Source organism: Bufo gargarizans, chromosome 8 (assembly GCF_014858855.1).
Source record: "Bufo gargarizans isolate SCDJY-AF-19 chromosome 8, ASM1485885v1, whole genome shotgun sequence".
NCBI classification, from domain to species: Eukaryota; Metazoa; Chordata; class Amphibia; order Anura; family Bufonidae; genus Bufo; species Bufo gargarizans.
The window spans coordinates 23,883,254-23,900,565 of NC_058087.1; positions in this window are offsets into that span (position 1 = coordinate 23,883,254).

Consider the following 17,312-nt stretch of genomic DNA (forward strand, 5'->3'; position numbering starts at 1 on the left):
CAGAGACATGCTGAGGTGGTATTCCCATGTCCTCATCATCAGGAAACATAAGTGGTTGTGCGTCAGTGCATTCTATGTCTTTCACCGCTGGGGAAGGGCTAGGTGGATGCCCTTGGGAAACCCTGCCAGCGGAGTCTTCAAACAGCATAAGAGACTGCTGCATAACTTGAGGCTGAGACAGTTTCCCTGGTATGCATGGGGGTGATGTGACAGACTGATGGGGTTGGTTTTCAGGCGCCATCTGTGCGCTTTCTGCAGAAGACTGGGTGGGAGATAATGTGAACGTGCTGGATCCACTGTCGGCCACCCAATTGACTAATGCCTGTACCTGCTCAGGCCTTACCATCCTTAGAACGGCATTGGGCCCCACCATATATCGCTGTAAATTCTGGCGGCTACTGGGACCTGAGGTAGTTGGTACACTAGGACGTGTGGATGTGGCAGAACGGCCACGTCCTCTCCCAGCACCAGAGGGTCCACTAACACCACCACGACCATGTCCACGTCCGCGTCCCTTACTAGATGTTTTTCTCATTGTTATGGTTCACCACAACAACAAATATATTATTTGGCCCAATGTATTGTATTCAAATTCAGCGGGATATAAATTTGAGGCCTAGTATTTAGGCGCTGGGTGACCGGTATGGATTTAGTGACAGAATTAGACTTGGAAATGCACAGAAGCGTGTGTGTGAAGTTATTCTGAATGACCCTATGTGCACCTTGAATATTATATACCCTTTTAGGGATAGATTTCAAATAGCTCTGATATAGCAGAAACCACTAAATTATGAAATTGCTAAATTGGGAATTGTATTTCAACCCAGAACAAGAAATGTGCTTGAACGGACACTAAATAACTCGCCCAGCTACAGCACTAAGGACAGATTTAGCTGGATATAAATTTGAGGCCTAGTATTTAGGCGCTGGGTGACAGGTATGGGTTTAGTGACAGAATTAGACTTGGAAATGCACAGAAGCGTGTGTGTGAAGTTATTCTGAATGACCCTATGTGCACCTTGAATATTATATACCCTTTTAGGGATAGATTTCAAATAGCTCTGATATAGCAGAAACCACTAAATTATGAAATTGCTAAATTGGGAATTGTATTTCAACCCAGAACAAGAAATGTGCTTGAACGGACACTAAATAACTCGCCCAGCTACAGCACTAAGGACAGATTTAGCTGGATATAAATTTGAGGCCTAGTATTTAGGCGCTGGGTGACAGGTATGGGTTTAGTGACAGAATTAGACTTGGAAATGCACAGTAGCGGGTGTGTGAAGTTATTCTGAATGTCCCTATGTGCACCTTCAATATGATCTACCCTTTTAGGGATAGATTTCAAATAGCTCTGATATAGCAGAAACCACTAAATTATGAAATTGCTAAATTGGGAATTGTATTTCAACCCAGAACAAGAAATGTGCTTGAACGGACACTAAATAACTCGCCCAGCTACAGCACTAAGGACAGATTTAGCTGGATATAAATTTGAGGCCTAGTATTTAGGCGCTGGGTGACAGGTATGGGTTTAGTGACAGAATTAGACTTGGAAATACACAGTAGCGGGTGTGTGTGAAGTTATTCTGAATGACCCAATGTGCACCTTGAATATTATATACCCTTTTAGGGATAGATTTCAAATAGCTCTGATATAGCAGAAACCACTAAATTATGAAATTGCTAAATTGGGAATTGTATTTCAACCCAGAACAAGAAATGTGCTTGAACGGACACTAAATAACTCGCCCAGCTACAGCACTAAGGACAGATTTAGCTGGATATAAATTTGAGGCCTAGTATTTAGGCGCTGGGTGACAGGTATGGGTTTAGTGACAGAATTAGACTTGGAAATGCACAGTAGCGGGTGTGTGAAGTTATTCTGAATGTCCCTATGTGCACCTTCAATATGATCTACCCTTTTAGGGATAGAGTTCAAATAGCTCTGATATAGCAGAAACCACTAAATTATGAAATTGCTAAATTGGGAATTGTATTTCAACCCAGAACAAGAAATGTGCTTGAACAGACACTAAATAACTCGCCCAGCTACAGCACTAAGGACAGATTTAGCTGGATATAAATTTGAGGCCTAGTATTTAGGCGCTGGGTGACAGGTATGGGTTTAGTGACAGAATTAGACTTGGAAATGCACAGTAGCGGGTGTGTGAAGTTATTCTGAATGTCCCTATGTGCACCTTCAATATGATCTACCCTTTTAGGGATAGAGTTCAAATAGCTCTGATATAGCAGAAACCACTAAATTATGAAATTGCTAAATTGGGAATTGTATTTCAACCCAGAACAAGAAATGTGCTTGAACAGACACTAAATAACTCGCCCAGCTACAGCACTAAGGACAGATTTAGCTGGATATAAATTTGAGGCCTAGTATTTAGGCGCTGGGTGACAGGTATGGGTTTAGTGACAGAATTAGACTTGGAAATGCACAGTAGCGGGTGTGTGAAGTTATTCTGAATGTCCCTATGTGCACCTTCAATATGATCTACCCTTTTAGGGATAGAGTTCAAATAGCTCTGATATAGCAGAAACCACTAAATTATGAAATTGCTAAATTGGGAATTGTATTTCAACCCAGAACAAGAAATGTGCTTGAACGGACACTAAATAACTCGCCCAGCTACAGCACTAAGGACAGATTTAGCTGGATATAAATTTGAGGCCTAGTATTTAGGCGCTGGGTGACAGGTATGGGTTTAGTGACAGAATTAGACTTGGAAATGCACAGTAGCGGGTGTGTGAAGTTATTCTGAATGTCCCTATGTGCACCTTCAATATGATCTACCCTTTTAGGGATAGATTTCAAATAGCTCTGATATAGCAGAAACCACTAAATTATGAAATTGCTAAATTGGGAATTGTATTTCAACCCAGAACAAGAAATGTGCTTGAACGGACACTAAATAACTCGCCCAGCTACAGCACTAAGGACAGATTTAGCTGGATATAAATTTGAGGCCTAGTATTTAGGCGCTGGGTGACAGGTATGGGTTTAGTGACAGAATTAGACTTGGAAATACACAGTAGCGGGTGTGTGTGAAGTTATTCTGAATGACCCAATGTGCACCTTCAATATGATCTACCCTTTTAGGGATAGATTTCAAATAGCTCTGATATAGCAGAAACCACTAAATTATGAAATTGCTAAATTGGGAATTGTATTTCAACCCAGAACAAGAAATGTGCTTGAACGGACACTAAATAACTCGCCCAGCTACAGCACTAAGGACAGATTTAGCTGGATATAAATTTGAGGCCTAGTATTTAGGCGCTGGGTGACAGGTATGGGTTTAGTGACAGAATTAGACTTGGAAATACACAGTAGCGGGTGTGTGTGAAGTTATTCTGAATGACCCAATGTGCACCTTGAATATTATATACCCTTTTAGGGATAGATTTCAAATAGCTCTGATATAGCAGAAACCACTAAATTATGAAATTGCTAAATTGGGAATTGTATTTCAACCCAGAACAAGAAATGTGCTTGAACGGACACTAAATAACTCGCCCAGCTACAGCACTAAGGACAGATTTAGCTGGATATAAATTTGAGGCCTAGTATTTAGGCGCTGGGTGACAGGTATGGGTTTAGTGACAGAATTAGACTTGGAAATGCACAGTAGCGGGTGTGTGAAGTTATTCTGAATGTCCCTATGTGCACCTTCAATATGATCTACCCTTTTAGGGATAGAGTTCAAATAGCTCTGATATAGCAGAAACCACTAAATTATGAAATTGCTAAATTGGGAATTGTATTTCAACCCAGAACAAGAAATGTGCTTGAACAGACACTAAATAACTCGCCCAGCTACAGCACTAAGGACAGATTTAGCTGGATATAAATTTGAGGCCTAGTATTTAGGCGCTGGGTGACAGGTATGGGTTTAGTGACAGAATTAGACTTGGAAATGCACAGTAGCGGGTGTGTGAAGTTATTCTGAATGTCCCTATGTGCACCTTCAATATGATCTACCCTTTTAGGGATAGAGTTCAAATAGCTCTGATATAGCAGAAACCACTAAATTATGAAATTGCTAAATTGGGAATTGTATTTCAACCCAGAACAAGAAATGTGCTTGAACAGACACTAAATAACTCGCCCAGCTACAGCACTAAGGACAGATTTAGCTGGATATAAATTTGAGGCCTAGTATTTAGGCGCTGGGTGACAGGTATGGGTTTAGTGACAGAATTAGACTTGGAAATGCACAGTAGCGGGTGTGTGAAGTTATTCTGAATGTCCCTATGTGCACCTTCAATATGATCTACCCTTTTAGGGATAGAGTTCAAATAGCTCTGATATAGCAGAAACCACTAAATTATGAAATTGCTAAATTGGGAATTGTATTTCAACCCAGAACAAGAAATGTGCTTGAACGGACACTAAATAACTCGCCCAGCTACAGCACTAAGGACAGATTTAGCTGGATATAAATTTGAGGCCTAGTATTTAGGCGCTGGGTGACAGGTATGGGTTTAGTGACAGAATTAGACTTGGAAATGCACAGTAGCGGGTGTGTGAAGTTATTCTGAATGTCCCTATGTGCACCTTCAATATGATCTACCCTTTTAGGGATAGATTTCAAATAGCTCTGATATAGCAGAAACCACTAAATTATGAAATTGCTAAATTGGGAATTGTATTTCAACCCAGAACAAGAAATGTGCTTGAACGGACACTAAATAACTCGCCCAGCTACAGCACTAAGGACAGATTTAGCTGGATATAAATTTGAGGCCTAGTATTTAGGCGCTGGGTGACAGGTATGGGTTTAGTGACAGAATTAGACTTGGAAATACACAGTAGCGGGTGTGTGTGAAGTTATTCTGAATGACCCAATGTGCACCTTGAATATTATATACCCTTTTAGGGATAGATTTCAAATAGCTCTGATATAGCAGAAACCACTAAATTATGAAATTGCTAAATTGGGAATTGTATTTCAACCCAGAACAAGAAATGTGCTTGAACGGACACTAAATAACTCGCCCAGCTACAGCACTAAGGACAGATTTAGCTGGATATAAATTTGAGGCCTAGTATTTAGGCGCTGGGTGACAGGTATGGGTTTAGTGACAGAATTAGACTTGGAAATGCACAGTAGCGGGTGTGTGAAGTTATTCTGAATGTCCCTATGTGCACCTTCAATATGATCTACCCTTTTAGGGATAGAGTTCAAATAGCTCTGATATAGCAGAAACCACTAAATTATGAAATTGCTAAATTGGGAATTGTATTTCAACCCAGAACAAGAAATGTGCTTGAACGGACACTAAATAACTCGCCCAGCTACAGCACTAAGGACAGATTTAGCTGGATATAAATTTGAGGCCTAGTATTTAGGCGCTGGGTGACAGGTATGGGTTTAGTGACAGAATTAGACTTGGAAATGCACAGTAGCGGGTGTGTGAAGTTATTCTGAATGTCCCTATGTGCACCTTCAATATGATCTACCCTTTTAGGGATAGATTTCAAATACCTCTGATACAGCAGAAACCACTAAATTTTTAAATTGCTAAATTGGGAATTGTATTTCAACCCAGAACAAGAAATGTGCTTGAACGGACACTAAATAACTCGCCCAGCTACAGCACTAAGGACAGATTTAGCTGGATATGAATTTGAGGCCTAGTATTTAGGCGCTGGGTGACAGGTATGGGTTTAGTGACAGAATTAGACTTGGAAATACACAGTAGCGGGTGTGTGTGAAGTTATTCTGAATGACCCAATGTGCACCTTGAATATTATATACCCTTTTAGGGATAGATTTCAAATAGCTCTGATATAGCAGAAACCACTAAATTATGAAATTGCTAAATTGGGAATTGTATTTCAACCCAGAACAAGAAATGTGCTTGAACGGACACTAAATAACTCGCCCAGCTACAGCACTAAGGACAGATTTAGCTGGATATAAATTTGAGGCCTAGTATTTAGGCGCTGGGTGACAGGTATGGGTTTAGTGACAGAATTAGACTTGGAAATACACAGTAGCGGGTGTGTGTGAAGTTATTCTGAATGACCCAATGTGCACCTTGAATATTATATACCCTTTTAGGGATAGATTTCAAATAGCTCTGATATAGCAGAAACCACTAAATTATGAAATTGCTAAATTGGGAATTGTATTTCAACCCAGAACAAGAAATGTGCTTGAACGGACACTAAATAACTCGCCCAGCTACAGCACTAAGGACAGATTTAGCTGGATATAAATTTGAGGCCTAGTATTTAGGCGCTGGGTGACAGGTATGGGTTTAGTGACAGAATTAGACTTGGAAATGCACAGTAGCGGGTGTGTGAAGTTATTCTGAATGTCCCTATGTGCACCTTCAATATGATCTACCCTTTTAGGGATAGAGTTCAAATAGCTCTGATATAGCAGAAACCACTAAATTATGAAATTGCTAAATTGGGAATTGTATTTCAACCCAGAACAAGAAATGTGCTTGAACGGACACTAAATAACTCGCCCAGCTACAGCACTAAGGACAGATTTAGCTGGATATAAATTTGAGGCCTAGTATTTAGGCGCTGGGTGACAGGTATGGGTTTAGTGACAGAATTAGACTTGGAAATGCACAGTAGCAGGTGTGTGAAGTTATTCTGAATGTCCCTATGTGCACCTTCAATATGATCTACCCTTTTAGGGATAGATTTCAAATACCTCTGATACAGCAGAAACCACTAAATTTTTAAATTGCTAAATTGGGAATTGTATTTCAACCCAGAACAAGAAATGTGCTTGAACGGACACTAAATAACTCGCCCAGCTACAGCACTAAGGACAGATTTAGCTGGATATGAATTTGAGGCCTAGTATTTAGGCGCTGGGTGACAGGTATGGGTTTAGTGACAGAATTAGACTTGGAAATGCACAGTAGCGGGTGTGTGAAGTTATTCTGAATGTCCCTATGTGCACCTTCAATATGATCTACCCTTTTAGGGATAGATTTCAAATAGCTCTGATACAGCAGAAACCACTAAATTTTTAAATTGCTAAATTGGGAATTGTATTTCAACCCAGAACAAGAAATGTGCTTGAACGGACACTAAATAACTCGCCCAGCTACAGCACTAAGGACAGATTTAGCTGGATATAAATTTGAGGCCTAGTATTTAGGCGCTGGGTGACAGGTATGGGTTTAGTGACAGAATTAGACTTGGAAATACACAGTAGCGGGTGTGTGTGAAGTTATTCTGAATGACCCAATGTGCACCTTGAATATTATATACCCTTTTAGGGATAGATTTCAAATAGCTCTGATATAGCAGAAACCACTAAATTATGAAATTGCTAAATTGGGAATTGTATTTCAACCCAGAACAAGAAATGTGCTTGAACGGACACTAAATAACTCGCCCAGCTACAGCACTAAGGACAGATTTAGCTGGATATAAATTTGAGGCCTAGTATTTAGGCGCTGGGTGACAGGTATGGGTTTAGTGACAGAATTAGACTTGGAAATGCACAGTAGCGGGTGTGTGAAGTTATTCTGAATGTCCCTATGTGCACCTTCAATATGATCTACCCTTTTAGGGATAGATTTCAAATACCTCTGATACAGCAGAAACCACTAAATTTTTAAATTGCTAAATTGGGAATTGTATTTCAACCCAGAACAAGAAATGTGCTTGAACGGACACTAAATAACTCGCCCAGCTACAGCACTAAGGACAGATGTAGCTGGATATGAATTTGAGGCCTAGTATTTAGGCGCTGGGTGACAGGTATGGGTTTAGTGACAGAATTAGACTTGGAAATGCACAGTAGCGGGTGTGTGAAGTTATTCTGAATGTCCCTATGTGCACCTTCAATATGATCTACCCTTTTAGGGATAGATTTCAAATAGCTCTGATACAGCAGAAACCACTAAATTTTTAAATTGCTAAATTGGGAATTGTATTTCAACCCAGAACAAGAAATGTGCTTGAACGGACACTAAATAACTCGCCCAGCTACAGCACTAAGGACAGATTTAGCTGGATATAAATTTGAGGCCTAGTATTTAGGCGCTGGGTGACAGGTATGGGTTTAGTGACAGAATTAGACTTGGAAATGCACAGTAGCGGGTGTGTGAAGTTATTCTGAATGTCCCTATGTGCACCTTCAATATGATCTACCCTTTTAGGGATAGATTTCAAATAGCTCTGATACAGCAGAAACCACTAAATTTTTAAATTGCTAAATTGGGAATTGTATTTCAACCCAGAACAAAAAATGTGCTTTGACGGACACTAAATAACTTTCCCAGCCACAACAGGACAGCGGTAACGAGAGATTTAGCGGGATATAAATTTGAGGCCTAGTATTTAGGCGCTGGGTGACCGGTATGGATTTAGTGACAGAATTAGACTGGGATATGGCCAAAAAATAACCACACTATTGCTGGTTAAATGCACTTGGTGATGGGCGCAGCTTGCCCCTGATGTAGTATATGGCCAAAAAATGAACAGACTATTGCTGGTTAAATGCACTTGGTGTCACAGCTTGACCAACCACACTACTGAGGGTTAAATGCACTTGGTGACGGGCGCAGCTTGCCCCTGATGTAGTATATGGCCAAAAAATGAACAGACTATTGCTGGTTAAATGCACTTGGTGACGGGCGCAGCTTGCCCCTGATTTAGTATATGGCCAAAAAATGAACAGACTATTGCTGGTTAAATGCACTTGGTGTGATAGCTTGACCAACCACACTACTGAGGGTTAAATGCACTTGGTGACGGGCGCAGCTTGCCCCTGATGTAGTATATGGCCAAAAAATAAACAGACTATTGCTGGTTAAATGCACTTGGTGTGACAGCTTCACCCTGATGTAGGCTTTAGCCAAAAAACAAACGCACCATTGAGGGTTAAATGCACTTGGTGACAGGCGCAGCTTGCCCCTGATGTAGTATATGGCCAAAAAATAAACAGACTATTGCTGGTTAAATGCACTTGGTGTGACAGCTTCACCCTTATGTAGGCTTTAGCCAAAAAACAACCACACCATTGAGGGTTAAATGCACTTGGTCGCAGCTTGTGCTGGCGCACCACAAGACACAAAATGGCCGCCGATCACCCCAGAAAAATGTGACTGACAAACGGTCTGGGCAGCCTAAAAACAGTGAGCAATTGAGGATCAGCAGCTCAATGATCCACAGCTGCAGATCGATCAGTTAATCAAGTCCTTTGGAGGAGTTAATCTGCCTAATCTCGCCCTACTGTCGCAGCCGCAACCTCTCCCTACGCTAATCAGAGCAGAGTGACGGGCGGCGCTATGTGACTCCAGCTTAAATAGAGGCTGGGTCACATGGTGCTCTGGCCAATCACAGCCATGCCAATAGTAGGCATGGCTGTGATGGCCTCTTGGGGCAAGTAGTATGACGCTTGTTGATTGGCTGCTTTGCAGCCTTTCAAAAAGCGCCAAGAAAGCGTCACAAAAGCGCGAAGAAAGCGACGAACACCGAACCCGAACCCGGACTTTTACGAAAATGTCCGGGTTCGGGTCCGTGTCACGGACACCCCAAAATTCGGTACGAACCCAAACTATACAGTTCGAGTTCGCTCATCCCTAGTGGTGACGTCATCGCAGGTCCTTCTATCTTCATGTGTTGCTAAAAAGCAGGTCACCAGGTACGTTCCTCAGTTAATATGATTTTTTTGTTCTTGAACCAGAGGGTCGCTTTAATTTGTTAATCAATTTCTTCAAGTTCATATATATCCTTATAGAAATTTTTATTCCATTCTGCCCTTCAGAAAAATGTGTTCCCCTGGAAAACCCTTCGTAATGGCCTTTGGATTAGAGCCATTGACCGCACTCCCTTTCAGCGAATTTGAGTGAGCCTCCCTATGCAACCACACAAATTGCACACCCCTAAGGCTTCCCCTGCCTATAGACTCCTGATTTGTTATATTTTGAGCAGCTGCATTACTGGATATAGTGATGTATATCATTATATTCTGTGACTTACTATTAGTTGCAGCCAAATTCTTTTGGAAGTAACAGCATATAACATGAACTCCCAGCTTGGAGCCTCGAGTTTATTGCGTTTTGAGCTATGCTCTTGGTAAGATGAATACACAATGTCCTTCTCCAAACCGGAGCTAGACTTTCACAAGGCAAGCCTTGCTGGTTTAGATTATACATTACTGATAAATTATAGGTTGCACCACCGTTTCATATTTAAAACTAGTCCCTTGCTACTTATGAAAGACTTTTCCTCCAAATCTACCATTCCGTTAAAGGCATGAAACATGAGCAGCTGAAATATTAAGTGTCCACGAGGTCAAAATTGATAGCTGCCCGAAGGATGTCAGAGTCTGAAATATCCATGGCAACCTCAATACCATAGTAACCTCAGACACTGGCGATCGGGTCAGAAAATGTTAAATAGCTGGAAAAAAACAAGGAGCAAAATATTCCACTTTCAACGTGTTAAACTTATTTGGACTCTGCACGATTTGTACAGCTTTAAAATACGGTATCCAGACCTAGGGTATAATGCAGAACGTGCTGTAACATTGCCATGACTGCAATTCATTTCCTCTGGACGGCTGCCTTTGTGCCGTTCCTGGATTTCGTCTGCCAAGATATGTGTAACTATTAAAATTAACATCTAAACAACTTGTTTCTTCAAAAAGCCAGACACTTGGGGGATTCGCACTGAGATATTGTAAGGATAAGCTTCATGATACTGAGGAAGGGGAAATTAACGAGAATTTCTGGGAAGAGAAAAGGACTTTTCAATTTTCAATTAGGTGTCCTGATAGCACAGGACAGCCCTTAAGACCACCATCACAAAACTAACCACCCAGGACAAGGAGGAGTGGGCGCTGCTTTGTCCTTACATGATGCTTTGGTTAAAGATGTGCCCGCTCTTACCATAGTTTGCATCTCATTAAGGACTTTAATTTCTATAATGAATTCTATACAGTATCACGACAGAAAAACAGTTGAGTGGTTGCAAATCACCGCACAACCACTGGGTGGCAGCACACAAATGTAGACTAAACATCTTGTGATAGAGTACTGAAAAATCATGTTTAACTTTTTTTTTTATAAACGCTAATTATTAGAGAAGAGCGAATCTTCCAAGTTTCGGTTTGTTTTGCATTCGCTGAATTTTTCGAAAAGTTTGGTTCGTGTCTGAATCTATTTGTTCCGAACCAAAGTTGCTCCAATTGCCCTTGAAAAACACAGAATTTTTGTTCTATAAAAAGCTCCTATTTTGTTTTGTTAATTAAAAAAAAAAGAAAAATCATTCTCCCTCACCTCTCTCTGCCGTCTAATACAGCGTCAGGTGTAACTGTATCTACTGCGGTTATTGCTTGGCCTCAACTAACTGCAATTACATCCTCCTTGGTGGTGACAGAACACCATCGGTTGCTTATGCGCTGGGCGTCGTTTTACAAGATTTGTCCAATTTGGTGACAAAAAATAAAAAAATCGGAGATTTGGAACGAATCTCTGAATCTGCGAACAGATTCATTTTTCTCTACTCATTGTCTAACATTATGTACATTTTGAGAGATGATGAGCCAAGAAGAAAGGTAAGGAAGCACACATTTATTTTTCTAGGAAAATTTAAGGAAAGGCCACCATGACACAGAGGGGACTCTGAAGGGATACTAAACTAACGCTAGTTTGAATTTGGTTAAAGGGGTTCTCCGAGATTTTTTAACTGATGATCTATCATTAGGATTGTGGGGTACAATACCCCGGACCCCCACCAATCAGCTGTTTGCGAAGGCACCAACGCAATTCCTCATGAAATGAATTCAATACAGTATCACTACATACTGTCAAAACAATGCAAATTCTGCCATTTACAACACAGCCACTGTGTGGCAGCACATAGAGACACATAGAATAGACATCTTGTGACAGAGTATCGCAAAATCATCTTTTTTTTTAAAGCAGCATCTCATTTCACGCATTTCAGCATATGTTGAGCCAATAAAAAGGTTAGGGAGGACCTATAATTCCTCACAAACTCACTTGCAAGAAAGGGAATCCCTTCTTATATAGGTATGTATTCAACAATGTATGGTCACTTTTTCTCCTGGGAACCCATAGAAGCTGCTAGGTTTTCATTCACCTGATGCAAAGATTCAATTTGCTGCACTATCCTTGTATCTACCACCGCTGGCACTCATAGCTAATTTGTCCCACCCCACTGGCTATAGTCTTTCAGGTATTTTATAATTCCGAATAACACCTCGTTTTCTCAAATGTTACTGTGTAATCAGACACATGTAGCATTTGAAGTGTGGTGTAGCTCAGTAACAAACCCTGTCGGAACCATAATGATAGCCATATTGATCGCGCTTGTTTAGAGTCATTTTTTAATATACATTTTTTTGTTGGTCACAAAGCTAAATTCAATCTACCGCCTACAGATTAGACATTTGAAGGGCAGAAAGTGGATATGTGCTCTTCTGCACTGTGATCTGTAAAACCATTTCCTGATCCATACACCACTGCAGCTTCCCACTTAAATGCATGCCCGGAGCTAACAGCATAGGTATTGTAATGAGCTGCGGACCGGATCACAGGCAGTATTATTTTTCATGGACTCGCTATTCTACACAATGTAAATCGTTTGGCTCTTTAGGCAAGTCTGCTGGGATAGATAAAGAAAATATTATTCTCCGTTCGCTCTGGTAGAAACTCATCTGAAGATGTTACATGAGTGTTACTAGACTCCACTCGCTCAGAGTCAGGGCCACTTTGATAAATGCTGAGGAAAATGGAAATTGAGGGAAAAAATAAGGAGCGTAATATCAGGTTTTACATAGAGGAAGACACAGGAAATAGGGCCTCTATGCAAAAACAGTGTGCAGATTCCCTGCAACTTACATCTTCTCATACTTAAAATAAATAATAACTGTAAAAAATTGAATTTTTGGTGTTATGGCCAGATAGTGTTTAAAGGGTTTATCCAATTTTTTTATTTTTATTTAATGTCCCCCCTCTTGATCAGAGTTATAATAAGTTGCATCCCCGGCCAGCGCTGAGATCTTGGTTCAATTATATGCACCTGGTACTTCTGGAATCTTGGGATTAATCCCTCACTGCCCTAGACCACCAAGGAAGCTGTGAATCGCTGCTAGAAAATTTAAAAGAGTTATCATATTTTTTTATTTTTATTTCATGTTTCCCACCTTCATTAACGTAAAAATATTTAATTGGTACTTATTAAAAGTCGCACGTGAACCAGGCAGTGCCAAAAGCATATAATTCGACCAGGAGCTCAGCACTGGCCTAGAGTACCAATGAAAAATGTATTACTCTAATCAAGGCGGGCAACATTTAAAAAATAAAATAATATTTCTAGCAGCGACTGACAGCATCCCGGGTAGTCTAGAGCAGTAAGGGATTAATGCTAATGTCCTTGTAGAGCTAGGTCAGGGACAGAGTTAATAGTAAAATTGTTAGGCTGGGTTCACATTACGTTTTTTTTCTTACGTTTAACATGTACAAAAAATGTATAGGTAAAACGAATGCTTCCAACAGAAGCCTTACAGTGGCTTTCATCACGATAGAGTTACCTTGTAAAAAAAACTACAACAAAAAACAACACATACATTGACATTTACGTTTACGTTTTTACTGGAACCTGCATGACAAAAGAATGTAGTGTGCTGCGCTTTTGTATGCTTTCTTCCAAAATGTATATGTTGAATGTAGGATAAAACCTGATGTGAACCCAGTATTTGTAGTTCAAGTCTTTGTAGTAATTAATTATAACATCTTTGGGTAGTACAGTGGCTTTGTCTTGCTACTCAGTCTGTATATATCTGTATAATTACAATGAAATTTATCACTACATGAAAATACACATGTAAAAATTTGTCTTAAATTTCCCTGCAGCGATTGGTAGTAACCCTGGAGATCTAAGGCAGTGAAGTAGAACTTCCTTTGTGGTCTACGGTAATGCAATAAGGGGTTAACTCACCAGGAAGGGGTAAAGAAGTTGAAAATTAAAACAGGCCCAGAGTAAGTAAAATAATTAAAAGGGTGCATTGCCCATCTTCCTCTGCTCCAATTCCAGCACTTCCTGGTCACTTGCCGATCTCTTCTTCTTGGTTCCTCTCAAAACACACGAAATGACTGCTCAACCAATAACTGGCAACAGACTAGTGGAGGACCCAGGAAGTGTCAGAATGAGTAAAGTAAGTATCACTTTTTATGTTATTTTTTTAAATTATTTTAAACCATTCTGAGTCAGTTTCAAATGGTTTTTCCAATTAATGATGAGTATCTAATCAAAGAGGGACAGGCCTGTGCTCCCCATTTGAATGGAGTGAGAGGCAAAATAAGTGTCGGACACTCCTTTTAGCTCTAAAGTACGGAGATGCTAGATATGAACTCCGGTAGTGTCACCGCCAGATCTCTGAGAAGTTCTTATAGAACTTCTGTACCTCCTGCATGATCTTCTTTTGTTTTGCTTTCGCTTTGACATCTCTCCTCCTTCTCCCAGCTGTCATTTATTAGCAGTGATTGCCTCCCTATATATCTCCTCCCATACTGCCTCACTTTGCGGTTTATATTACTTCCTGGATTGTGTTCTCTGCTTGAAGTTGCTACAGCTGGTTCTTCTGATAAGTCTATTTCTGTATTTGTTGTTTTCCTGTTGGCTTGATTCTAGGTGACCCTGACTCCCTCCGTATTAAGTGCAGGGAGCCGGTGGTCATGTCCCCTCACTATTCTAGGGTTTGCAGGTGTCACTCAGTCTAGGTACGTGGACATGCAACTTTCTATCACTGAGATGTTTGCATGGGCTGAGAAGACAGGGAGAGCTTCAGGGCTTTAAAAGGGCTCACCCTTTTGTTCCTTAGTTTTGGATCAAGCCAGTCGGATCCTTATTTGTAACTTCTAGTTTTCTGCTACACCATCCGTGACAGGTAGCTCTATAGGGCTGAAAAGAGGGGCAGCGCACATGGTTGAGCATTCAAACAGGGGAGCATGTGCTCCCATTTTCATAACCTGTGGGGGCCCTAGCAGACAGATCGCCACTGATCAGACACTTCACCTCTATTCTATTGGTGGATAGGGAATACATTGTCTTAATAGGATAACCTCTTTAAGAAATCTTCATCAACCACACAAGCCTTTTAAAGTGTTCATGTACCTTAGAAAAAACAGGTCTGACTGCTGAGACCCTCACCGATCACTAGAACAAGTAGAGAGGCACTCACATACAGCAGGAAACGGAATCAAGGAAGACTCATAGACTTTGTACTGAGGGTATCTCCTTCAGCGAGGAGAGCTAGTGGTCTATGTGAGCGCCTCTCTCTCCTTGTTCTAGAAATCTGTGGGTTTTTCACCACTCAGACCCCCAACAATCAAAGTTTTTGACATTACCCCATACAATACAGGAACACGTTAACTATCCTTACAGAAGCCTACAAAATCCTTCCACTTGCCACTCAACTTCTATTCTTTATATCTGAATCTGTACAGAAAAAATACATAAAATATGCTTAAAATAGATGTGTATATAACAGATCTACAAAGCCAAACAAATAGATGCAAAAAAGGAAGAATTATTACTAACCACCAAATACAGTGCAAAAAGCATATTTGATGCTCTCCAATGCACATTGATTTGGCAACATTGTCCTGGCAGACTGATCATGGCAGATGTATTTCTAGACAATGAGTGCCAAAAAATTGCCCAACCTTACTTTAAACTAAGTTTTCGAGACCTAAAATGAATTACATTTTAAGCAACAGAATATTCATCAGCTAATTGTATAATTAAAAATCATTTCCCACTAAAATGCGATAAAATTTGAAATATAAGCCCCTGATTTGCCCCCTTGTGTAAAGAATTTTATTATTCTGTTTATCTGTATGTCAGTTAACTTGATCTACTTCACGGGAAACAGATCCAAAGTGGTGACAACCGTGACCTAATGACAGTAATAATGGTGACCATAAAGGTTGCTAGCCTAAATCTGCAATTTTTTGTAAAGCTCCTAAGTCGTATTGTGCATCTCTGACTAGCATTGATACACTGGAGGGTTTGTAAGAATTACCCCCACCCCCCAAAAAAAACACAGGAGATAACACTGGCCTTTACAGTTGATAAAGGGGTCCCACATGAATGATCTTCGTAGAATATTGTTAGATGAACTAACAAATGGTCATGTATTCTCATTTAAAGGGGTCATATGCATGTCAGTAAGGAAGAACTACCCTAGACCACCAGGAATACCATGATCACATTTACTACCTCAGAAAACAAGTAATATTATTAATAAACCCCTTCACAACCCTAGACCACCAGGGATATTACTGTTTAACTATACTACACTAATAGGATAAATGTATTGACCCGAAAAGCCCATTTAGACCATTAGGACTTATATAATTAAAGATGACCTGTCATCAACCCCCCAAAACGTTAGATATTTATATATTCTAGTTGACCATGCTTCCTATTATGAATATGTGTCCCCCCCCCCATTCTGCTGTAATATCTTCCGAGAGTTTTGACCCCAAACATGTCACTCTGAAATGACTAGCCACAGATGTGTGGCTTCTCAGTCTCTTCCTTTGCTAGGTCAGGTTTCTCCTCGCTGTGACGTTCTCCATCACACGGCTTCCTAACGGAGCATTATAGCGACTTCTCGTGAGACTACTCTGCACCAAAGCCTGTGATGGAACATCGTCTCACTCAGACCTTTGTTAGACACCGCTACAGAGAAGAGCCTAAATCAACATAAAGCCTTAAAGCGTAAATTTACATATTTTATTTTCTCTTAGGAAAACTTTGGAAGAAAACTTGGCTGGCAGTAGCGGTCTCCATATTTCAGACATCATCAACACAATCAAGCAATGTTGTTCGGTTCTGCAATGCTATACCGCTATTTAATTAAAAGCAATTAGAAATGATATATGACCAGTTAGAACGAAGTTTTAAAATTAAGCAAGAATACAACCATTAATGTTTTTATAGAGGCCTTAATCTCCTTTCAAGAAACTGGCTGCAGTAGAATAATCTAAGATATCTAGGTTAATAAACCATTTAACTGATAGTACAAACACATAAAATATATAGTATAGCATTATACAAATGTATAAAGATAAATGCTTGATAAAGGCAGTTAAATTCCCCAAAATATCACACTTTTTTTTTAAAGGATGTAACTTTTTGAATAAAGCTTGGAGTTTTACACTATTCCCTGGGATGCTGTGACTTGCTTGTGTACTATTGATAAAATATAGTAGTACTAGTGAAAGGGGATAGATAATGCTGGAACCTGGAGAGGTGAGTAACCACTGGACAC